The sequence below is a fragment of the Scyliorhinus canicula genome, chromosome 3 (assembly GCF_902713615.1).
Source record: "Scyliorhinus canicula chromosome 3, sScyCan1.1, whole genome shotgun sequence".
Lineage (NCBI taxonomy): Eukaryota > Metazoa > Chordata > Chondrichthyes > Carcharhiniformes > Scyliorhinidae > Scyliorhinus > Scyliorhinus canicula.
In genome coordinates, this window is record NC_052148.1 from 215,530,540 (window position 1) to 215,557,445 (window position 26,906).

General features: G+C 48.3%; 1 protein-coding gene across 3 annotated transcripts in view; it reads left to right on the top strand.

The window, feature by feature from the left end:
• The window catches only part of acox3 (acyl-CoA oxidase 3, pristanoyl), a 213,150-nt gene that overhangs the window by 113,328 nt on the left and 72,916 nt on the right, over positions 1-26,906 (top strand). The gene's annotated exons all lie outside the window — the stretch shown is intronic.

Genomic DNA, 26,906 nt, shown 5'->3' on the forward strand with positions numbered 1-26,906 from the left:
ATTGCATTCACTAGAGTTCAGAGGAATGAGAAGGGAATCTCATAGAAGCCTATAAAATTCTAACAGGACTAGACAGGGTAGATGCAGCAACGATGTTCCTGATGGTGGGTGTGTCCAGAACTAGGGGTCAGAGTCTGAGGATATGTAGTAGACCATTTAGGATTGAGATGAGGAGAAATGTCTTCACCCTGAGAGTGGTCAGCCTGTGGAATTTGTTAGTAGTTGAGGCCAAAACATTGCATGTTTTCAAGAAGCAGTCAGATATAGCATTTCAGGCGAAGGGGATCAAACGATGTGGGGGAAAAGCAGGATTAGGCTATTGGGTTGGATGATCAGCCATGATCATAATGAATGGCGGACCAGACTCGAAGGGCCAATTGGCCTCCTTCTGCTCCTATTTTCTATGTTTCTATGAACAAAGAACAAAACAGCACAGGAACAGGCCCTTCGGCGCTCCAAGCCTGTACTGGTCCTGATTCCACCCAATGTATGCATCAAATTTTTGATTTCAATGTCAAGACATGAGCCGGAATTCTCCATGCTCCACCTCTATAATTGGGAAGCCCAATCAGGCGGAGAATAGAGCACCGGCTGAAAACTGGTTCGACGCCAGATGTCAGACCTAGAAGACCATAACACATAGGAGCAGAATTAGGCCACTTGGCCCATCGAGTCTGCTCCGTCATTCAATCCTGGCTGATGTTTTTCTCATCCCCATTCTCCTGCCTTCTCCCCATTGCCCCTGATCCCCATATTAATCAAGTCCCATTGCCATTCTCCGTTCCCCAGCCAGCTTCAGTGCGCTACCTGCCCTGCACTGGTGGGACGATGAAATTCATGATGAGCACAATTAACGGGCAGGAAGGCTGATTCTCGCCTCTATCCACGGTGATGCTCCGACCCAACAGCAGGAAGCGGTGGTGCGAGTGGTTTCAAGATGTTCAGAGCATTGATAATGTGCCCCTTTGTCACTGTTGGGCTGCAGAGAGTGGGTCTCCCAACAGTTCTGGGGGTTGGGTGGGCTTGGGCTATGGGTGAGGGGTTGATCCTAGGACCCCCTGCTTCCTTCCCCCAACCAGGACGGGAGCCTTCTATCTGACCTGCCCATTTCAACAGGGCAACCGGAAGGTCACCCTTGGCATGATGATCTCAGGCTGCCCTCTGCTCAACGGCATCCTCCTGGTCTGACTTTTTTAATTCTGAGGTGTCCTGCACATCATAAACTCCTCTGCCTGACAGCTGAAGAGCAGTCCAGGCAGTCCAGTGAAAAATCAAAGCAGAAACACTTTCCCTTTCCAAATATCTGCACCCTCCGCCAAAAATCTTTATAACAGCAGGTGTGACAAGCGCCAGAGGCTTCCTTGAAAGCGCACAGCACTTGAAAAGGTTTCATATCCCGCACACCCTTTGAAATGCAAAGCGTTCATTCAATTTAACATAGCAACACCTTTCACTAGCCTATGATTGATAGTTTAATGGTTCAGACACAGCTGCTTTGTCATTTATTTATTTATCTTTCCCTTCATGTTTGAATGCATTTCCAGTACCCTAACTCAATGTTTATGAACATTCTTGTTATGATTGACAGCTCCTCACCACCCCAAAGGAAAGAGTAAACATTTGGGTTGTGGAGGGCAGGAGGACCTACCGGTGGACTTTGTGATCGGGCGGCCTTTAAATGGCGGCCCGATACAGGAATTGAGATGGAATCCGGCGAGCTCTCCGCCATCTGTACATTTGCATGGTGAAGAGTCAGACTCACACCTAGGCGCTGCTCCCAGCATTTAAACTCCCAAACAGAGAATCCCGGAGAATCCTAGCCATGGGGCTGCATTCTCCGTTCCTGTGGCTATGTCCACAGGATCGGCCTGGTCTTACGATCAGAAAGTCGGTGCTGCCCCAACACTGATCCTCCATCCGGTGGGGGGGCTAGCAGCCGAGCAGTGTAAAGTGGCTTTACCTGTGGATACGACCGAAGAATGGCCGGGTCCATGGCCGCACCTGCGCACGGCGGCCGCGCCGTACAATGTGGCGCCGGCCATGTGCGGACCCAGCGTGCCAAAAGCTGCCCTGCTGTAGCCAACCTCGCCACCCCCGACCATCCTCCACCAGTCCCCCAGCCTCCGCCAAAGCCCTCCCTGCCGACAGAATGGCTTCTCCCCACCACCCCTGACGGTGGCGGGGCTGGACTCAGTCTGCAGCCGCCACGCGAGGTTCCCTAACGGTGAGAGCACACACGAGCGACGCTGTCGGTGACTCGGCCCATCGGGGGCGGAGCATCGGGGAGGGCCTAAGGTGACGTCCTGAGGCCGTCCATACAGTATGCAGCATACTCCATGAGAAAGGCGTTTTTGAGGGGAAAGAACATTGCCAAAGTAACAGCGCCCCCGAGTCTGGCATAAACGGGGATTCTCTGGCCCATCGCTGATCGGAGAATCCCGTCCACGATCTTTACTGCACAACAAATCCGAGAAAAATGCAAGGGACACCAATCGCTGTACGTGGCCCTTTCCAATGTTTTGAAAGCCTTTAACTCTGTCAGCCATAAAGGCTAATGGAATGTCTCGCTCAAATTCGGCTGCCCTCAGAAATTTGTTACCATCCTCCATGCGTCTATGACATGCAAGCCATGATCCTTAACAATGGAACTACTACCGACCTATTTTCATTAAGACTGTGGTCAGAAAAAGCTATGCCATTGCATCAATTCTCTTCTCCATTTTTTGTGCTGAAAAACTGCACCTTACCTCCGGAAAACTACCCACAAGTGTGGAGATACTTTATAGACCAGGCAGGAAACTCTTCAACCAAGGCTGCCTTCAACCTAAAATCAAAATCACTCTAGTATGCAAGTGACATATGTGTGAACTCACTCAGAAACTGAACTCCAAGTCATTGTCGATTCCTTCTCTGAAGCATATGAAAAAAATGGGCCCTTACCTATACACCCAGAAAACGAAGGGTCTCTTCCAACGAACTTCCACACCACAACATCTCCCCTCATTGAATCAGACTAACAGCGAGATCCTAGAAAATGTGGATCGTTTTCTGTATCTTGGGGCCTCCTCTTGCCCAAGGCAGACATAGACGATTAAATTCATCATCACCTCCAATGTCCAGCAGGGCCTCTGACCAATTGCAGAAAAGAGTATTTGAGGACCAGCATTTCAAACCCAAGAGTAAGGTCATGGTTTACACTTCACTGCTCTACTACAGACAACATACAGCAGGCACCTCAAAGCATTTGAGAAGTACCACCAGCCATGCCTTTGCACGCTTCTCCAAATCCAGTGATAAAAAGGTGGTCCAACAAAAATGTCCTCTTCCCAAGCCAAGATGACTGGTAGCACAATGGTTAGCACTGCTGCTTTAGAACGCTAGGGAACTGGGTTCAATTCCGGCCTTGGGTGACTGGGCAGTTTGCACTTTCTCCCCGTGACTGCGTGAATTTCCTCTGGGTGCTCCAGTTTCCTCCCACGGTCCAAAGGTTAGGTTGATTGACCATGCTAAATTGTCCTTTAGTGTGCAAAGATTAGGCAGGGTTATAGGATTGTAGGGGGATGGGCCTAAGTAGAGTGCTCTTTTTAGAGGGATGGTGCAGATTATATGGGCCAAATGGCCTCCTGCGCTGTAGAGATTCTATGCCCACCCTCACTCAGAAACTGAGCTCCAAATCATTGTTGATTCCTTCTCCGAAGCATACGAAAAAATGAGCCTTTACCTAAACACCCGGAAAACTAAGGGTCTCTTCCAGCCAAAGCACACACCACAATAATAAATCGTTAATAATAATAATTGTTTATTGTCACAAGTAGGCTTCAATGAAGTTACTGTGAAAAGTCCCCAGTCGCCACATTCTGGCGCCTGTTCGGGGAGGCCGGTACGGGAATTGAACCCGTGCTGCTGACCTTGTTCTGCATTACAAGCCAGCTGTTTAGCCCACTGTGCTAAACCAACAGCTCCACTCATCCAATAAGGCCAAAGGCGAAAACCTACTACGCTGTGTAGGACATGTCGTTCATGTGCCTGACACCAGACTACCAAAGCAACTGCTTTACTTGGAACACGGTCATGACGGGTATTCCCAGGAGGGCAACGGAAGTGCTTTAGGAATGTCCTTGAAACATTCCTGAAAAGGTAAACACCCCTGCTGACTCATGGGAGTCTTTAGCATGGGACCACACAAATTGGAGAAAATCAGATCAAGACACAGTGGAAAGCCTGGTACATGATGTCAGCAGCATGAGTGGAGGTGTCTAAGCCGTAGCTCAGCCAGTGACAACCATGGATAAGGGCCTCGGCACCATGTCCAAGTTGCTGGAGGACATGTCCCAGACCCAGCTGGATCTTTTTGAGGTACTGCAGAGCATGACGCAGTCTCAGGTGGGCATTGCCGAGGCACTTCAGAGCATGGTTAGACAGATGGTTTGTAGTTGAGGACCAAGTGCAATGTGTCCAAGTTTGCAGATGACACTAATATGAGTGGTAAAGCAAAAAGTGCCGAGGATACTTCAAGTCTGCAAAGGGATTTGGATAGTTTAAGTGAATGGGCAGTCTGGCAGATGGAATACCATGTTGACAAATGTGAGGTTATCCATTTTGGTAGGAATAACAGCAAAAGGGATTATTAGTTAAATGATAAAATATTAAAACATGCTGCTATGCAGAGGGAACTGGGTGTCCTAGTGCATGAACATAGAACAGTACAGCACAGAACAGACCTTTCGGCCCTCGTTGTTGTGCCGAGCATTGTCTGAAACCAAGGTGAAGCTATCCCACTCCCTGTCATTCTGGTGTGCTCCATGTGCCTATCCAATACCCGCTTAAAATTTCCTAAAGTGTCCGACTCCACTATCACAGCAGGCAGTCCATTCCACATCCTAACCACTCTCTGAGTACAGAACCTACCTCGAACATCCCTCTGTATCTCCCACCCTGAATCTTATAGTTATGCCCCCTTGTAACAGCCACATCCACCCGAGGAAATAGTCTCTGAATGTCCACTCTATCTATCCCCTCATCATCTTATAAACCTCTATTAAGTTGCCTCTCATCCTCCTCTGCTCTAAAGAGAAAAGCCCTAGCTCCCTCAATCTTTCCTCATAAGACCTATGCTGCAAACCAGGCAGCATCCTGGTAAATCTCCTTTGCATCCTTTCCAATGCGTCCACATCCTTCCTATAATGAGGTGACCAGAACTGCACACAATACTCCAAATATGGTCTCACCAGGGTCATGTATAGTTGCAACATAACCCCGCTGCTCTTAAACTCAAGCCCCCTGTTAATAAACGTTAACACATTATAAGCCTTCTTCACGGCTCTATCCACTTGAGTGGCAACCTTCAGAGATCTGTGGACATGAACCCCAAGTTCTCTCTGTTCCTCCACATTCCTCAGAACCCTGCTGTTGACCCTGTAATCCACATTCAAATTTTTTCCACCAAAATGAATCACCTCGCACTTATCAGGGTTAAACTCCATCTGCCATTTTTCATAGCTCTGCATTCTATCAATGTCTCTTTGCAGCCTACAACAGCCCTCCACCTCATCCACTACTCCACCAATCTTGGTGTCATCAGCAAATTTACTGACCCACCCTTCAGCCCCCTCCTCCAAATAATTGATAAAAATCACAAATAGCAGAGGACCCAGCACTGATCCCTGTGGTACACCGCTGGTAACTGGTCTCCAGTCTGAAAATTTTCCATCCGCCACCACCCTCTGTCTTCTATGTGATAGCCAGTTACTTATCCAATTGGCCAAATTTCCCTCTATCCCACACCTCCTTATTTTCTTCATGAGCCGACCATGGGGAACCTTACCAAACGCTTTACTAAAATCCATGTATACGACATGAACTGCTCTACCTTCATCTACACAAGTTACCTCCTCAAAGAATTAAATCAAATTTGTGAGGCAAGACTTACCCTTCACTAATCCGTGTTGACTATCCCGGATTAAGCTGCATCTTTCCAAATGGTCATAAATCCTTTCCTTCAGGACCTTTTCCATTAATTTACCGACGACCGAAGTAAGACTAACCGGCCTATAATTACTAGGATCATTCCTATTCCCTTTCTTGAACAGAGGAACAACATTCGCCACTCTCCAGTCCTCTGGCACTATTCCCGTGGACAGTGAGGACCCAAAGATCAAAGCCAAAGGCTCCGCAATCTCATCCCTTGCCTCCCAAAGAATCCTTGGATATATCCCATCTGGCCCAGGGGACTTGTCGACCCTCAGGTTTTTCAAAATTGCTAATTCATCTTTCCTCAGAACATCTACCTCCTCCAGCCTACCCGCCTGTATCACACTCTCATCCTCAAAAACATGGCCCCTCTCCTTGGTGAACACTGAAGAAAAGTATTCATACAACGCCTCTCCTATTTCTTCTGACTCCATGCACACGTTCCCACTACTGTCCTTGACCGGCCCAAACCTCATCCTGGTTATTCTTTTATTTCTCACATAAGAGTAAAAAGCCATGGGGTTTTCCTTGATCTGACCCGCCAAGGACTTCTCATGTCCCCTCCTAGCTCTCCTAAGCCCTTTTTTTTTTTTAGCTCATTCCTTGCTACCTTGTGACCCTCAAACGACCCAACTGAACCTTGTTTTCTCATCCTTACATACTCTTCCTTTTTCCTCTTGACAAGACATTCAACCTCTTTTGTGAACCATGGTTCCCTCTCACAGCCTGCCTGGCAGGGACATACCTGTCAAGGGCACGCAGTATTTGTTCCTTGAACAAGCTCCACTTTTCATTTGTGCCTTTCCCTGACAGTTTCTGTTCCCATCTTATGCTCCCTAATTCTTGCCTAATCACATCATAATTACCCCTCCCCCAATTATAAACCTTGCCCTGCCATGTAGCCCTATCCCGCTCCATTGCAATAGTGAAAGACACCGAATTATGGTCACTATCTCCAAAGTGCTCTCCCATAAACAAATCGGACAACTGGCCCGGTTCATTACCCAGTACCAAATCCAATGCGGCCCCCCCTCTTGTCGGCCTATCCACATATTGTGTCAGGAAACCGTCCTGCACACACTGTACAAAAACTGCCCCATCCGAACTGTTCGACCTATAGAGGTTCCAATCAATGAGTCGTAGAAAGTTGGTTTACAGGTGCAACAGGTGATTAAGAATGCGAATGGGGTTTTGTCCTTCATTGCTAGAGGGATGGAGTTTAAGACTAGGGAGGTTATGCTGCAACTGTATAGGTGTTAGTGAGGCCACACCTGGAGTATTGTGTTCATTTTTGGTCTCTTTACCTGAGAAAGGATGTACTGGCGCTACTGGCGCTGGAGGGTGTGCAGAGGAGATTCACGAGGTTAATCCCTGAGTTGAGGGGGTTGGATTGTGAGGAGAGGTTGAGTAGACTGGGGACTGTTTCGTTGGAATTTAGAAGGATGCGGGGGGATATAATAGAAACATATAAAATTATGAAGGGAATAGATAGGATAGATGCGAGGAGGTTGTTTCCACTGGCGGGTGAAAGCAGAACTAGGGGGCATAGCCTCAAAATAAGGAGAAGTAGATTTAGGACTGACCTTAGGAGGAACTTCTTCACCAGAAGGTTGTGAATCTATGGAATTCCCTGCCCAGTGAAGCAGTTGAGGCTCCTTCATTAAATGTTTTCAAGATAAAGATAGATAATTTTTTGAGGAATAAAGGGTTAAGGTGTTCGGGCGGAAAAGTGGAGCTGAGTCCACAAAAGATCAGCCATGATCTCATTGAATGGAGGAGCGGGCTCGATGGGCCAGATGGCCTACTCCTGCTCCTAGTCCGTATATTCTTACGTCCCAGTCGATGGGGGTCGTGTCCAGGTCTCAGGTGGACTTTGCCAGGGCGCTCCAGAGCATGTCCCAGACACTGAGGAGCATCGCTGAAAGCGGCGACACCATGGTGCAGACGTTGGGGAACCGCCAGGGATGGCCGAGTCAGATGACGCAGGGACTTCCATAGCTCAATTCACCTGCCCCTCTGTCCCAAGATGGCCCCCAGGACCCTAAGGGCACTGACTGCGAGGAGGAGGTGCTAGGTGCCAACCCGGAACTTCCCTACGGGGTGGCGACAGCGACCACCAGCTACCCCAGGTTCCCCTCCTGACAATGGCGCGTCTCGGAGTCAGCCTCCGGAACAGGGTGGCATGGCGAGGCAAGTGCCACCATCAAGTGGGCCAGGACCCAGAGCCCCCAGAGGACGAGTGCCAGTGGAACCAAAAGCCACGGGACACAGTAAACAGCAAGCTACCTCCACCTCTGATGTGCATCCCAGGGACACTCCTAGATGCAGCGGAGAGCACAGAAGGCAGGTCGAGGATCTCTGCCCAGCTTCAAGACACAGCAGAAGAATGAGTGAACACCTATTTTCGGATTCCCCCTCAGACAAAAGGGGTTTTGGTAACAAATACATGGCCTCCAGACATGAACAATAAACAGTCAATCGTGTAACAAAGCTCCCAGCAATTGAGCCAATTCGCCCTCCCCTGCCTGCAGTGCCTAGCTGCAAAGCATGGAGGAAGAACGAGTGAACATCCCTTTCTGAATTCCCACCTCAGACAAAAGGGCTGCAGCTAATAAATACATGGCTTCCAGACATCAAACAATAAACTGTCAATAATGTAACAAAGCTACCAGCATTCAAGGCAACTCGCCCTCCCCTTCCCACAGCTGCCAGTCGCAAGGCATGACGGAAGAGCAAGTGAACGCCCCTTTCCGGATTCAAGACCGCCAACAAAAGGGGCTTCAGCTAACAGACACACGGCCTCCAGACATCAACCAACAATACAAAACTCCTCCCAGCCCCCCGCAGTAGGAGAGCGGGGTGGGAGAGTGAGAGCACCCCGGCCTAAGCACTGGCAATACGTCATCTTACTCCCTTCCTTTCCTTGCTCCAGGCCTCAGAAGCAAAAAGGAGCTGCAGAAAACAAGCCCCAGGCATTAAACAAGAAACAGCAATAATGGGAGCGGCACGGTGGTGCTGTGGTTAGCACTTCTGCCTCACAGTGCTAAGGACCCGCGTTTGATCCCAGCCCCGGGTTTGATCCAGGTCACTGTCCCTAAGGTGTTTGCACACTCCCCCTGTGTTTGCGTGGGTCTAACCCCCACAACCCAAAGGTGTTCACGGTAAGCGGATTGGCCAAATTGCCCCTTTAAACAGAAAAAACAGCAAAAATACAGTAGCTCGCATACGACTTCCGAACATTAAACAACATGCAATAGTATAAAAGGCACCAGCAATTTACATGGCCTCCAAACCGGAAACAGAAAACAGTCATCATCGCATTAAAGCTGCCAACATCCTTCAAAGGCATGTCTTCATGACCTCCAAGGCATCCAATTGAGGTGAGCCACCACCCTCCTCCTCCTGCAGTCCTGGCATCTGGTCACCTGCTCCAGCCCTTCGAGCAGGCCACAGAAGCAGACGAGGCAGGAACAACACACAGCTTCCAGACATAAAATATTGAACAGTCAACAGTCCAAATAAAAGCACCAGCAAATGGCAAAGCAACCTTTTAAACCTCCAGAAAGTTGTGCAGTTGCTTCGGGCCACCACCCTTACTTCCAAAGTGCCAGCTGCAGGGCACCTGACCTCCCCCCTCTCCTTGCCCCAGGCCACAGAGAAAGAGGCAGTAACAGCAGTGCATGACTTCCAGACATGAAACATTGAATAAGCAGTAGTACAGACTCACTGCCTGGGATCGAAGATAGCTACTCACCTCTTCGGATCCCCACAGCAGCAATTCTGCCAGTTTCACGTTTTTAAAAGGTATATTAATCAGCGCCCGCATGATCGCTTGTTGGGGAGGCGGTTAGATCATGGGAGGCCATTAGATAGGGGGTTGTTCCACTTAATGGAATGGAGATTGGCTTTAATTGGTGATTATTGGTTCTTGGGTATGGGTATATTAAATCGCCAACCGATCGGCGCCTAGCGCGGATCCCGATTTTGGCCTCTCCCGCGATCTAACGGCCGCGTCGCGCTCTCGCTCAAGCGCAATGTGGTCGTTAAATCGCACCCAAGGTCTTTGGAGAGAAAAGGGAGACTGGAGATGGGGTAGTAGTTTGAATGGCGCGGTCTTGGGTTTTTTATGAGGAGGTTGATGATAGCAAATTTAAAAGAGAGGGGTTTGGGTATTAGTCAGGAAGGGAAGTTGGATGGTTAGTAGTTTAGTGGACATTGGTGGGTCAGAGGTGGGTCTCATTGGCAAGATGAGGGCATGAGAGGAAATGAGAATTCAGGGATAGGGCAAGAATGTTTAGGCCGGTGGGCTAGCTGATGTTCTCAATCTTACTAACATTTACTGGAGGTGGGCGTGTAGGAGTTGTAAAAGGAGATTAAGAAGATGGATTACAGTGGAAAAAATAAGTCAGATAATGTTTGCATTCCAGGATGATTTTGGAATAGTGAGAATTTTTGGCGGAAGAGAGCAGGGCCAGATAGTACTTGCAGTGTTCAACCAGCAGGATTGAGGGGGGAAGGTATGTGGATGGTGATTGATATAAGGAAATGGTCAGAGTTGGCCTCATCTGAGATTGACACAATGGGAGTAGCGAGGCCACTTGCGATGTGAACATCAAGGGGATCGTTGTGAATATGGGTTGGGGAGTTTATATGGAAGAATTGAATAGGGGAGTTTAGGAGGGCAGTGAGCTCTGAATCGAAAAAGCACAATGAGCCAGTCAAACTATTGAGTCCTGATCCCATCGTCCATTTTGGAGATGTATGCAGCATCCCAAAAATTGGCTCAAAATATGTTGAAACCCAGAATCATAATTATTCATTTACAGAATCATAATACCATTGAGCTACATAACACAGAGATGTTAAGACCCAATTCTATGTGGGGTAGCTGCTAATATATCCAAAATTAATCTTCCTGCCCGACTCTCTCCCCATGGTCCAATTTCTCCCTTTGCTGCAAATATATATCTAACATTCTCTTGAGCGGTTCCCAACCACATCCTTCAGCACAAATTCCCTGCTCCAACCACAATTTGTATAAATAAATTTCCTACTCTTTCCACTATTATTGACATTTATAAACTAATAACCCCGGGACTTGCCTCTGATACAACAGTATGACTTTTTCCAATTTCTCCACATCAGCCATTCTGTAGCCACTCTGAATTGGTAGTTTTAAGCTATGGAACATAGCCTACTCAGAACTGAATTAAAATCACTTGAAGTGGCACCTACAAACATAAACCATTACTTGCTGGAACTGACCTGAACTTTTTCAGGGGCAAGTATAATCTTGTACATAAAAAGCAAGAGGGTAGCCAGGGAAAGGTTTGGCCCACTGAAGGACAGGGGAGGGAATCTATGTGTGGAGCCAGGGGAAATGGGCGAGGTACTAAATTAATACTTTGCATCAGTATTAACCAAAGAGAAGGAATTGGTGGACGTTCAATCTGGAGAAGAGTGTGTAGATAGCCTGGATCACATTGAGATCCAAAAAGACGAGGTGTTGGGCATCTTGAAAAATATTAAGGTGGATAAGTCCCCAGGGCCTGATGGGATCTACCCCAGAATACTGAAGGAGGCAAGAGAGGATTGGATTGGATTTGTTTATTGTCACATGTACCAAGGTACAGTGAAAAGTATTTTTCTGCAAGCAGCTCAACAGATCAATAAGTACACGAGAAGAAAAGGGAATAAAAGAAAATACATAATATGGCAACACAAGATATTGCAACACAGGAAATTGCTTAGGCCTTGACAGAAATCTTTGGACCCTCACTGTCTTCAGGCGATGTCCCGGAGAACTGGAGAGTAGCCAATGTTGTTCCTTTGTTTAAGAAGGTTAGCAAGGATAATCCAGGGAACTACAGGCCGATGAGCCTTACGTCAGTGGTAGGGAAATTATTGGAGAGAATTCTTTGAGACAGGATCTACTCCCATTTGGAAGCAAGTGGTTGTATTAGCAGGAGGCAGCACAGTTTTGTGAAGGGGAGGTTGTGTCTCACTAACTTGATAGAGTTTTTCGAGGAAGTCACAAAGATAATTGATGCAGGTAGGGCAGTGGATGTTCTCTATATGGACTTCAGTAGGACCTTTGACAAGGTCCCTCATGGCAGACTGGTACAAAAGCTGAAGTCACATGGGATCAGAGGTGAGTTGGCAAGATGGATACAGAACTGGCTAGGTCATAAAACAGTAAGAAGTCTTATAACATCAGGTTAAAGTTCAACATGTTTGTTTCAAACACTAGCTTTCGGAGCACTGCTCCTTCCTCAGGTGAATGGAGCAGCGCTTCGAAAGCTAGTGTTTGAAACAAACATGTTGGACTTTAACCTGGTGTTGTAAGACTTCTTACTGTGCTCACCCCAGTCCAACGCCGGCATCTCCACATCATAGGTCATAGAAGGCAGAGAGTAGCAATGGAAGGGTGCTTTTCTGATTGGAGGGCTGTGACTAGTGGTGTTCCACAGGGATCAGTGCTGGGACCTTTGCTGTTCGTAAGATATATGAATGATTTGGAGGAAAATGTAACTAGTCTGATTAGTAAGTTTGCGGACGACACAAAAGTTGGTGGAAATGCAGATAGCGATGAGGACTGTCAGAGGATACAGCAGGAGTTAGATCGTTTGGCGACTTGGGCAGCGAGATGGCAGATAGAGTTTAATCCAGACAAATGTAAAGTAATGCATTTTGGAAGGCCTAATACAGTTTTGTGAAGGGGAGGTCATGTCTCACTAACTTGATAGAGTTTTTTGAGTTGGTCACAAAGATGATTGATGCAGGTAGAGCAGTGGATGTTCACTATATGGACTTCAGTAAGACCTTCAGTAAGGTAGGGAATATACAGTGAATGGTAGAACCCTCAAGAGTATTGACAGTCAGAGAGATCTTGGTGTACAGGTCCACAGTCACTGAAAGGGGCAATACAGGTGGAGAAAGTAGCCAAGAAGGCATATGGCATGCTTGCCTTCATTGGCCGGGGCATTGAGTATAAAAATTGGCAAGTCATGTTGCAGCTGTACAACCATAGTTAGGCTACACTTGGAGTATAGTGTTCAATTCTGGTCGCCACACTACCAGAAGGATGTGGAGGCTTTAGAGAGGGTGCAGAAGAGATTTGCCAGGATGTTACCTGGTATGAAGGGCATTAGCTATGAGGAGAGGTTGAATAAACTTGGTTTGTTCTCATGGAACGAAGGAGGTTGAGGGGCGACCTGATAGAGGTCTACAAAATTATGAGGGGCACAGATAGAGTGGATCGTCAGAGACTTTTTTCCAGGGTGGAGAGGTCAATTACTAGGGGGCAGAGGTTTAAGGTGCGAGGAGCAAGGTTTAGAGGAGATGTGTGAGGTAAGTTTTTTACACAGAGGGTAGTGGGTGCCTGGAACTCGCTGCCGGAGGAGATGGTGGAAGCAGGGACGATAGTGACGTTTAAGGGGCATCTTGACAACTACATGAATAGGGTGGGAATAGAGGGATATGGACCCCGGAAGTGCAGACTATTTTAGTTCACACGGGCAGCATTTTCAGCGCAGGCTTGGAGGGCCAAAGGGTCTGTTCGTGTGCTGTACTTTTTCTTTGTTCTTTGTTCTTGTGCCAAAATACGTCCTAAATTTATTGTTTGCAGCTTCTATATATAGCAGGCAAATTGTATTGACATCATAATGCTCACAATGAACGATGGGTAATGGACCAATCTAGATGCCCATTTCCACCAGAATGTAGTGAGTTTTTATTTATAGACTCTATGCTGCGACGCATTGCTAATTGAGCATTGGTGTCTAACTCATGGATCAGAACTTTATACTTTCCCACTGGCAGGTTTCGAGGCAGGGGTTAGGGTGTGTGAAATTAAAGGGACGGGATTCTCTCCGGGTTCTGCCCACCCAACGTCACAGCGATTTTATGCTGGGGTGTGAAAGCCCTCAGATGAGAAGCTCGCCCTTGCCCCAATTGAGGCCCTTGGCCTCTTAAGCACCATTTTCCTCCCAGCCTCAATTCCGGTAGGAGAATTGAACTTCCGTGGTAGGAGCCCAAAAATCCTTTATTTTTTGGACAAGAAGGTGCAGGCAGTGGTGGGAGGATGGACACTCCCGTCAGAAGCCCCTTTCTGTGGTTGGGCGCCATCCTCTCCCGTCCCCTTAAGCTCAGTGGTCTCCAGACCTCCCTTCCTGCACCCCACCTGCTCCAGCATCTCCTCTGCAACCTCCTCATTCCTTCCCTCCCCTCCACACCCTGGGATCCTTGGTCTCCGGTGTCTAGACTGAGGTTTCAGACACCCTCATGTACTTCCTATTCAGTCCGCTGCAGTTCTTCAGGTACTGGAGAGCCACCGGCCAATCTGATTGGCTTGAAACTGTCTAAGGCAAGACTGCCTCCTGAGTGAGGAACAGAAGTCCTGCCTGTAGCCACTTAATACTTATTCGAGCAAGAAATGAGCACTTCGAGTTGGTCGGGATGTGTTCCCTGCCAACTCTTCGAATTATGGGAAGGGAGACCTCGCCAACTGAAAAATTCAGGCCACGATGTTACTCCTTTGGGTTAGCATTTGACATCTTGTGAATAAAACAGCTTCTTCAGACATACCTATATATATTTGATTCACGCAGAAGTGGTGCAGATGTTCAGAGACCTATGGCTGTCTTGTAATGGAGCTATTTGCAAGACTGAATGACAATTATCTTCCATGCTTTTGACAAAAAATGATGGACAAATATGTACAAATATTAAAGAGGGTTTACACGGTTCCTCCATCCTCTTCCAGAATGTTGTGCAAATAAAGTCATAAAACAGTAATTTTCTGTACTTGCCTCAGAAGTCATGATTCTTGGACCCCCGGTCATTAAACTGTGACTGTTTGACCTTGTTGCCCTAAAGTGAAATCTGCTAACCATGTGCTTACTGCTAAATCAAAAAAAAAGTTTAATAACCAGTTTCTGAAAAAGAAAGGCCAAGTGTTTATTTTCTCCTTGAAGGCTACATTCATGATCATCAGAAAATCTTCCATGATTAAGATATATAATAATAAGTAAACACTTTGGTAGTAGAGATATCTGCGTCTACGCCATGTGAGGTCCCTTCATATTTTGGAGTTCTTTCAATATTTTCTCAACTGATGTTTGAAGCCAAGTGCTATTCGGCTTAACATTGCAGCTGTTGCAGTCTTTTGTCTTTCTTTAAAATTATCCCCTTGAAGTTCATTCTTTTATTTTATGTTTTATGACAGCATAAACCTCTTCTCTCCAACACTCGCACGGAGTCCAAACTTGGTATTCTTGCAAACTTGTATACTCTCCAAACTGTGCATTCCAGACCCTGCACTTTCTATACTCCACTAAGGCCTCCACTGATTTGCTCGCTTGTACCTGCTAAAAGCTTCCCGTCTTTCTTATCTAGTCCTGAATATTCCTAGATATCCAGGGTTTTCTGGGTTTGTTGCTCAAATGTTTTACTCTAAAGGAAACATGTTGGGCCTGTACTGTCCCTGTTTCCTTTTTGAAAGCCCCCCCCCCCGCCACTGCTCGGCTGTAGATATTTCCACAAGAAGCTGATCACATTCTACTTTGGCCAGATTCTACCTTATTCTAATAAAATCTGCGGACAGGACCTAACAGCAGCTACACTGCATGGCTGCACCAAGAGTAGCGTCCATCCCGATCTCCCTGCGGATTAATGGACACCCAACCTTCAAGGAACTCGACACTGGGGCAGCCGTACGTTCAACCACATTTGGTCTGACCTTCTATCGCTGCTCCTGTCGGACACCAATGCGAGGCTGGCCACTTTACATGGGGGAACCGCTGGCAATAGCAGGTACTTCAATGATTCCGGTCAAGTATGGTCAACAGTCTGCAAACATTCCTCTGGTGGTGGTCCACGGGAGCGGTCCGAGCTTGTTGTGGCATGACTGGCTACTTGTGGTTAGATTGGCAGTGGCTGTGCCGCATGCACCCACATGGACCTGAGGGTGTTCTGACGAGGTTTCCATGGAAGAAGTACAAGCAATTCTGCAGGCTTTTGTACCAGGTTGCCGAATGGAGCTCCATTCGTTCCTGGGAATGGTAAACTACCATTGCAAGTTCCTCCCAAATCTGGCCACCACTTTAGCCCCCCCCCCCCCCACTGTTTGTTGAAGAAAGGGCAACACTGAGAGTGGGGCCGAGGTCAGCAAACGACTTTCGTTGAGGTGAAACAACAACTCCTCATCAAGACTGCTAACCCATTTCGACCCATCCTAGCCAATCCTGTTGACCTGCGACGCTTCTCCGCATGGCTTTGGAGCCCTGCTGGCCCATGAACGTTGGCCGATGCAGAGAAGCGGGATGCGCTGATCAAGAAGGAAGGTTTGGCTGTCGCTTTCAAAGTCACGAAATTCCATCCATATGTCTACAGGTATCGCTTTGCTTCACCATTCACATGGACTACGGGCTGGAATCTCCGCCCCTCCGTGCAACATTTCTATTTCACCCCGCCGGCGGGATGCTCCATTATGCCGGCCAGTCAATGGGGTTTCCCATTGTGGGGCTGCCCCACACCATCGGGAAACCCCCAAGTTGCCGGCAAAATGGAGCATCCCGCCGGCAGAGAATCCAGCCCCTCAAGTCCTTCCTATGGCTCTTCAAGAAGGATCAGGTCCTTCCCCCCCCCCCCCCCCCCCCCCCAGCCATTGCTTCCAGCCACAAACAGCGATGGGCATTGCTGATCGCAGCGTATGACTATGTATTGAGCACCACTCCAGGACCAAGATTCCCCATGCCGACGCATTAAGCCGACGGCCTGAACCACCATAGTGAAACTCCAGCACATTTTCAGCATGCACGGCATACACGAGGTGCTGGTATCGGGCAACGGTACGCCATTTACGAGTGTCTGCCAATGGGATCTGTCACAGGAGGACCGCCCCATACCATCCAGCTTCGAATGGTTGGCAGAGCGAGCAGTGCAAATGTTTCAGCTTGGCATGGGATTCTGGGAGACCCACTTAGCAAGGTTAGTATCCTACTACCAGACAATCCCGCATGCCATGACGGGCATCGAGCCAGCCGAGATGTTGATGGGTTTCCGCCTCCGCAAAACGTTTGAGTTTCGTCCTTTGGCGGAAAAGTCCGCCATGCTCAGGACCGATACGCGGCAGACACAGGTCACCGCAGGCCACTGTGGGAGTTCATACCAGAAGATGCAGTAAACGTGTAGAACTACGGCCGAAAACACCGCTTGGATCCCGGGCGAAATGTTTTAGTGAAGCAGGTTCAGTTTCTTACCAAAAACGGTCACAGGGCCGTGGGTCTAATCACCATGTGGACCATCTCCAAAGCCGCGTGCCCGATACATCTGCCCTTCCGGCTGTTGATTCAGATGTCCCATTTTCACTGCTGCCCCAGCCTCCCTGTCTGCACCAACGCCCCGGCTCTGCCAGTTGCCAAGGAATCAGCGGTATTTATGAGGACACTGAGATGCCGGGCAAGGAACCGCTTAGCTCCGACTCGGAAACCGAGATGGACATTCTGCCATCGCTGGAATGCCCCTGCCGGCTCTCATGGTCATACCGGCATTGCCGCCACCACCGCCACCCAGACACTTATCACGTAAACGCCATTCGTGACGCTGTGAGGTCAGCGCCCGCACGCCATCCTCAGGCCCGGCACACTTACCCATTGGATGTGGACATTCCTCCGGACATAGATCGGGAGGAGTGTTATAACCCCAATGGAGGTCCCGGGATCAGGACTATATGATATCCTATGACATCTCGGAATATGATCTTCCTGTTTAAAGCAGGCAGGCCTTCCCCTTTAAGGGGGCGGGGTTTCTCCTTTGCAAGGAGAGCCCCAGTTGTATAAAAACCCCGGCCTAGCTGCAGGTTGGGGTAGGATACCCTTGGGGGAGTGGACGAGTAGTGTAATTATATCAAAATATGTTCTGTAATGTCTACAATTGTCTATGCATTCTGCCTACCATGGATTTAACAGTCTCAGTTGCTAACTTTTCAAATGACTTAAACGTAAAAAATACTCCTCTCACCATAACTTAGTCTCCTTGTCTGATTCTAAATTGGCCTACTTATCTTTGTATTACTTATAATTACTTATCACTTTACTTTATTCTGCTGGCTCTGATTTTTACTCATCCCTGGTGCTTCTCAGTTAATTTGTTTTAACTAGAGCAGGACACCGTTCCCAGACTGCTTCACTGCGATGCCGACTGCAGGACACTGTTCCCACACTGCTTCACTGCGATACTGACTGCAGGACATGGTTCCCAGACTGCTTCACTGCGTGCTGACTGCAGGACACTGGTCCCAGACTGCTTCACTGCGATGCTGACTGCAGGACACTGGTCTCAGACTACTTCACTGCGATGCTGACTGCAGGACATGGTTCCCAGACTGCTTCACTGCGATGCTGACTGCAGGACACCGTTCCCAGACTACTTCGCTGGGATGCTGACTGAAGGACACTGATCCCAGACTGCTTCACTGCGATACTGACTGCAGGACATGGTGCCCAGACTGCTTCACTGCGATGCTGACTGTAGGACACCGTTCCCAGACTGCTTAATTGCAATGCTGACTGCAGGACACCAGTCCCAGACTGCTTCACTGCGATGCTGACTGCAGGACACCAGTCCCAGACTGCTTCTCTGCGATGCTGACTGCAGGACATGGTTCCCAGACTGCTTCACTGCAATGCTGACTGCAGGACACGGTTCCCAGACTGCTTCACTGCTATGCTGACTGCCGGACACCGTTGCCAGACTGCTTCACTGCGATGCTGACTGCAGGATACCGTTCCCAAACTGCTTCACTGCGATGCTGACTACAGGACACCGTTCCCAGACTGCTTCACTGCGACGTTGACTGCAGGACACCGGTCCCAGACTGCTTCACTGCGATGCTGACTGCAGGATACCGTTCCCAAACTGCTTCATTGCGATGCCGCCTGCAGGACACGGTTCCCAGACTGCTCCACTGCGATGCTGACTGCATGACACCGGTCCCAGACTGCTTCACTGCGATGCTGACTGCAGGACACCGTTCTCAAACTGCTTCACTGCGATGCTGACTGCAGGACACCGGTCCCAGACTGCTTCACTGCGATGCTGACTGCAGGACACCGGTCCCAGACTGCTTCACTACGATGCTGACTGCAGGATACCATTCCCAAATTGCTTCACTGCGATGCTGACTGCAGGATACCGTTCCCAAACTCCTTCACTGCGATGCTGACTGCAGGACACAGTTCCCAAACTGCTTCACTGCGATGCTGACTGCAGGACACCGGTCCCAGACTGCTTCACTGAGATGCTGACTGCAGGACACAATTCCAAAACTGCTTCACTGCGATGCCGCCTGCAGGACACCAGTCCCAGACTGCTTTACTGCGATGCTGACTGCAGGACACGGTTCCTAGACTGCTTCACTGCGATGCTGACTGCAGGACACTAGTCCCAGACTGCTTAACTGCGATGCTGACTGCAGGACACAGTTCCAAGACTGCTTCACTGCGATGCCGCCTGCAGGACACGGTTCCCAGACTGCTTCACTGCAATGCTGACTGCAGGACACCGTTCCCAGACTGCTTCACTGCGATGCCAACTGCAGGACACCGGTCCCAGACTGCTTCACTGCGATGCTGACTGCAGGACACCATTCCCAGACTGCTTCACTGTGATGCTGACTGCAGGACACGTTCCCAGAATGATTCACTGCGATGCTGACTGCAGGACACGGTTCCCAGACTGCTTCACTGCGATGCTGACTGCAGGACACCGGTTCTCAAACTGCTTCACTGCGATGCTGACTGCAGGACACGTTCCCAAACTGCTTCACTGCGATGCTGACTGCAGGATACCGTTCTCAGACTGCTTCACTGCGATGCTGACTGCAGGACACCAGTCCCAGACTGCTTCACTGCGATGCTGACTGCAGGACACCGTTCCCAGACTGCTTCACTGCGATGCCAACTGCAGGACACCGGTCCCAGACTGCTTCACTGCAATGCTGACTGCAGGACACCATTCCCAGACTGCTTCACTGTGATGCTGACTGCAGGACACGTTCCCAGAATTATTCACTGCGATGCTGACTGCAGGACACGGTTCCCAGACTGCTTCACTGCGATGCTGACTGCAGGACACCGGTTCCCAAACTGCTTCACTGCGATGCTGACTGCAGGACACGTTCCCAAACTGCTTCACTGTGATGCTGACTGCAGGATACCGTTCTCAGACTGCTTCACTGCGATGCTGACTGCAGGACACCAGTCCCAGACTGCTTCACTGCGATGCTGACTGCAGGACACAGGTCCCAGACTGCTTAACTGCGATGCTGACTGCAGGACACAGTTCCAAGACTGCTTCACTGCGATGCTGACTGCAGGACACGTTCCAGACTGCTTAACTGCGATGCTGACTGCAGGACACCAGTCCCAGACTGCTTCACTGCGATGCTGACTGCAGGACACCGGTCCCAGACTGCTTAACTGCGATGCTGACTGCAGGACACAGTTCCATGACTGCTTCGCTGCGATGCTGACTGCAGGACACCGTTCCCAGACTGCTTCACTGCAATGCCAACTGCAGGACACCGGTCCCAGACTGCTTCACTGTGATGCTGACTGCAGGACACGTTCCCAGACTTCTTCACTACGATGCTGACTGCAGGACACCGGTTCCCAAACTGCTTCACTGCGATGCTGACTGCAGGACACAGTTCCTAGACTGCTTCGCTGCGATGCCGACTGCAGGACACGGTTCTCAGACTGATTCACTGCGATGCTGACTGCAGGACACCGGTCCCAGACTGCTTCACTGTGTTGCTGACTGCAGGACACGGTTCCCAGACTGCTTCACTGCGATGCTGACTGCAGGACACGGTTACCAGACTGCTTCACTGCGATGCTGACTGCAGGACACCGTTCCCAAACTGCTTCACTGCGATGCTGACTGCAGGACTCCGTTCTCAGACTGCTTCACTGCGATGCTGACTGCAGGACACCGTTCTCAGACGCTTCACTGCAGTGCTGACTGTAGGACACCGTTCCCAGACTGCATCACTGCGATGCTGACTGCAGGATACTGGTCCCAGACTTTTGTTTTCAAAAAATATACTTTATTCATAAAATTTATAATAAACATTACAGAACATTTTGAATTGTCTTGACTGAACATTTCCATCAAAGTTACACATTCCCTTGTCTTTCTTCCATTCAATTGGGATGACATTACACACATATCCCTCTTTACACTACAATTCTTTCTTAAATATTCACATCGTCATGTGTCTTTTGTACATTGGACTGTTAATGACCCAGACCGAGGGGTTCTACACTGTTACCCACCCCTCGGTGTACATTTGCTGGTAAGACCTTACACAGTGGTCTTTCCCAATTGCGCCTTGGCGGCAGCTGCCCCAAGCTTGAGTGCGTCCCTCAGCACGTAGTCCTGGACCTTGGAATGTGCCAGTCTGCAACACTCGGTTGAGGACAATTCTTTGCACTGGAAGATCAGCAAGTTTCGGACAGACCAAAGAGCGTCTTTCACCAAGTTGATGACCTTCCAGCAGCAGCTGATATTTGTCTCGGTGTGTGTCCCTGGAAACAGTCCGTGTAGCACAGAGTCCTGTGTCACAGAGCTGCTCGGGATGAACCTTGACAAATACCACTGCATCTCTCTCCAGACCTTCTTTGCAAAGGCACATTCCACAAGGAGGTGGGTGACCGTCTCATTTCCCCCACAGCCACTCCGAGGGCAGCGTGCAACGGTGCTGAGCCTTCGGGTGTACATGAAAACTCTGACGGGGAGGGCCATTCTCACCACCAGCCAAGCTAGGTCTTGGTGCTTGCCAGTCCCAGACTGCTTCACTGCGATGCTGACTGCAGAACTCTTGAATTGATGATCAACTTAGAAAAAATAATGGAGGATGAAATAGGAGACACATTTCAAAAGGTAAAATCCCCCATTTAGGGCCAGAAAGAATTGCCTAGGCAATCTCAATCAACTGTGGGGAGTATAAGATGAAATGTTACTAGGGGGAAGGGAAGAGGTGACGAAGAGTGAGAGAGTGAAGCTAACTGGCATTAAATCATTGGTTAAGGAGCCTAATCAGCCACAGTCTGTCTCATATAAAAGCGACTAAAGAGAACTAATTTGATCCCAGTGATGAGGGATAAAATGCTACAGGAATCATTATTTGAATCTCATCAGGATGAGGATAACATTTTACATTCTAAGTATGTGTGCATGTGCCCAACCCAGTATGTGAAATCATGCGAGAAGACATTAGGTGTGCACTCATGGAAAATTTTGGTCAGTGGGTAAGTGTGAGGGTCAAAAGCACACCTGCTGACAATTAAGCAGGCAAGTTAGCCCATTGAGGAGTCAGTTGAAAGCTATTTTAAGTGGCCCATCTTACTTTATGGTTGGCGGGTGTGTCAATTGGCCAGGCAACCTTAACATTTCAGCTGCAACTTCGATCCAGCATCAGATGAAATGTCATAGCTGATTAAAATTCAAAATGTTCCTGGGGGCTGAGGTCTGTATTTAAATGTGGTGCCAAATACTGCTGTGGCTTTTCATTGGGATTTAATTTGAAAAAGACTGCAGCTCCCTGAGACAGCTCTGCAGTAGCCCTCCCCTTGGGGGAGCCCATTGAAGCACCAGCCCGCACCCTCCCTTTTCTCAGCCCCTGCCCTCTTCCCACCCTCCCCTGCGCGCTTAGCTTTTCTCAGCAAGTTTTTCATGTTGGCTGAGCGTTTATTGGCCAGCCAATGTGAAATCATGTGTCCAATGGGAGCAAAATTCAAGCCAAGGTATGCTAAATTAAAGGAGGACCTCCTTGAAAATGGCAGCAGGAACGTAAACCCTTCTAGCCATTCTCAAGGACAGTTAAACAGATTTGTTATAATTGTATAATTATCATTTTGCAAGGGCTGTTTGAAATCTGAGAAAAGGTGGATAGAAACAAGTAAAGAGGTTCACACCCCAAAAGCAAGTGCCCTTAGTTATAGGGAACTATTACAATAAAAGAACAAAAGATCTGACCAGATAGGGTCCACGCACCTCAGCAGCATGAAGAACGACTCTATGAACAAATCTGACAGTGCCCTGTCCAACCCATGTATCTGCACCCACTCCGATATATCATAGAATTTACAGTGCTGAAGGAGGCCATTCGGCCCATCGAGTCTGCACCGGACCTTAAGAAGAGCATCCTACTGAAGCCCACGTATCTACCCTATCCCTGTAACCCAATAACCCCCACTTAACACTTTTTGGACACTAAGGCAATTTAGCATGGCCAATCCACCTAACCCACACATCTTTGGACTGTGGGAGGAAACCGGAACAATCGGAGGAAACCCACGCAGACACGGGAAGAACGTGCAGACTCCGCACAGACAGTCACCCAGCCGGAAATCGAACCTGGGACCCTGGAGTTGTGAATCAACTGTGCTAACCACTATGCTACCGTGCTGCCCATGGGTGTGGGCAGACTATGCATAAACAATAGGAAAGAAAAATAATTATCTAATCAACACCAAATGTCTAACACAAGAATTGAAATAAAAACATTTAAAGTCTCCATGGTCCAGTGGAAAATCTTATGAACTCGGGATTTTCAGGCAAGCCAATGGCTGGGGCAGCATGTAAAGCCATCAATTTTAAGGTGGGACCTGCAAATAAAGTCAACTTGTATTTGAACACAATGGGATCAACCTGGAATGGGGATAATGGCACATAACATAGTTGTGGACATGCACAACAGCTATGGATGGAAGTGGACAAAACCAATCAAGTTTTGCTTATCCTGGAGAGGCCTGGATTGTGACTTCAGCAGGACTCAATGATCTGGAAACCCTAAAGACCAGGATCCCAAAGTTACAAGCAGATAGTGGCAGGTAATAGGGAAACTTTCAACACCCATAAACGGGATTGTGGAACGGTGACGTGAGTGTACGTTAGAGTAGGAAGGGTTACTGTGGGCGGAATCTTATCCGAATTTGACAAAGAGTCAGACTTAGACTGAAAACTGGCTTATAACTCTCCAGTTGCACGGAGCAGTTTTCTCTTCGAGCCTAATGAATGGGCAGGGTTTATGCCATCACTCTTTCAGGGTGGAGCCTCATAGAGCTGGCACCTGCCTCCACAGATTGAGGCGCCATCTTTAAAGGGCGCAGCAGTCAATGATTTAGCCTAACAGCTCCCACCATGGAAGCATGACCCCCCCCGCCCCACATGGGGTTTCACAAGGGCCCACCCCTGGCACAGGTTGGCAGTCCAAACCTGTCACCCCCAGGGGCTATACTTAGCAATGTGCGCCCAGACGGGACCCTTTTGGTTGCTTCTCGTTTTGCCACAGCTATTGTAAACTTCACGTTAGCGAGGTATGACTATTTAGTGAGGGGGGATCATGTGGCAGGGGAGGCCTGTTAATATTTAAATGTATTAAAATACATTTGTGGGCATGAACCTCGTGACCTTGCTGCCAAGGGGCAGAGAAAATCGAGAAACATGGGGCTGGATTCTCCGTTTCGGAGACTAACTCCCCACGCCGATGTGAAAACAGTGGTATTTTACGCCAGGAAAACTGCCGTAAAACAGCCACCGATTCCCCGTTTTGCTGGGGGCTAGCAGGGAGGCATCATAGAGCTTGCAGCTGTAGCTGCTGATATGGCCCTGAGCATGGCGGCCTGCAGCGGCTGCGCCGTGCTCCATGACGGACTCAGCCCATGGTCCCAGACCGCAAAAGTAGTGCCCCCTTCAGCCGCTCCCGTGCCCCGGACTGCCCGCCCACAGTGCCCCCAGCCTCGAATGATGTCTCCCCCTGCCCGCCCGTGGATCAGCTCTCCCCCAACTGAGTCCGGAGCCGCCACACGAGGATCCCAGATGGTGTGAGCACACATAACCTACGTTGTCAGGAACTCGACCGGTCAGGGACAGAGCATCATGGGGCATTTGATATTGGGGCGATTGATAATCGCCGCAATATACTCCAAGAGTACGCCGCTTTTCAGGGGGCGGTGAATACAAAAAACAACGCCGCTCTCGATATGGGTGACAAAACAGATTCTTCACCCTGTCGCCGAACGTGATTTCAGCATTGGGAAGCGGAGAATCCAGCCCATGATTTCTCTGGAGAGAATCGTGTTTCCTGAGTGTCTCCGGAATTTCCGCCCGTGTCACCATTCTCTCTGATGGTAATTGGGGGCTGAAAATTGTCCCCTTTGTCCCAAGCTCAGAAACAATATTCCTTCCCAAGAGAGACAGAAAAGGATCTGGACAGACCGTATCATTGTTGTAGATCAGGGAGTCTTGAGGTATTGGGTCGCTCATCAGTTCAGCTATTTGGCTTGTTAGAAAACCAGGAAGAATGTGGCAAATGATCATCAATCACAGAACCCTTCACAAAAACTTCCCGCCTGGGCATCCATTGTGGCTGCAATTGGAGAACTAATTGACATAAAACCAAAATCAGCAAAAATCTTTACCATGTTAGATATTTCAAATAGATTCCGATCAAACCTCCTGCTTCCAGAGGACCAGTACAAGTTTGCCTACAGTTTTGTCAGTTGCTGTTTTATCCTGCACAATGGCTCTTGTAGGGGTCCTATTGATTCCCTTGGTTCCTATTTCTTTTATTTTGTCAGTATTGTTTTTGGTCTATGGACCGTTAATGGAGGCATACCTTTAATTTAAGCAGAGGAAGTAAGGAACTCAAAGTGTCAAAATAGTATCCTGTTATGAAGTTTTGTATTTTTGGGCAGAAGAACCCAGACTTTATGGCACTCAAACTCAATAGATTAGAGGGGTTTGTTTCGATTGTTTGGATGGTGGACAATGGATTGGCCAGGGACAGTATTCTGCATGGCAACGGACAGCAGTTAGTCCCTGTCAGGTGTGTTTTTTTAGAGAACCCAGGAGAAGTAACTGGGGCCTCAAGGTGGAACCAGCTTTCTCTCTCTCTGATCTGCTGCCTACTGGCTAAAGGCAGAAGCTTCTAGACCTGAAAGAAGAATCTCTCTCTCTCTCTCTCTCTCTCTCATTCGAATGCTGGCTGCCTACAATTTCTGTGAATCTTTAATGAAAACTATTACAAGCTGAAAGAAAAGATAATATCCATCTGAAAGTCTACACTGAGAAAGAAACTAACTGGAAGATGTCCATCTGAAGAACAAACTCTTATCCCTTTTACTTTCATCATTATTTTACACCCCTCTTTCCCCTCTCTGTTTGTCTGTCTGTCTGTGTGTGTAGAGGGTGGGGGTTAGAGATTAACCGGTGTATTTGTAGTCAATTTAATTATAGTTACTGTTAATAATAAAAGTTAACTGTATTTAAATTTACAAACCTGGTAACTTGTTATTGGGCAGCCGAAGACCTTGGGTATTAATTTCAACCGTTTTGCGAGTTAAGTGGGACTGGAAGCGACCAGTGGAGCTACACTTCGTCTGTGAACTTGAGATAATATCAACATTTTAATTCAAGTAGAAACTATTATTTTTATACCTTTTTCCTTACAGACCAATGTTGGGTTCATATTATGGAATCAAAGGGCTTAAATATTTTATAAATAATATTCATTAAACCGTTCCCATCAATTATAGCCCTTTATTAATTGTTCCATGAAACTTGATGTTATGGATTAAACAAAACAAAAGTCGAGGCAAATAATGTACAATGTCAAAAGTGTTGTACTTGGTTATGGTTGAAACACTTTTTGTTTTAAACTTCTCATCAACCCATGTTTTCCATTTCCAGTGCTGGTGTCATTCATATTGATTAGTTGTACTCAAAAACAAAAATAAACTACCACCAAGAACTGACTTCAGTTCAAACATGCTTTGTCATCTTAATTTGTACAAGTCTTAGAACAACGCAGCTAGCATGTTGGCACAGTCGGTAACACTGCTGCCTCACAGCGCCAGGGATCCAGGTTC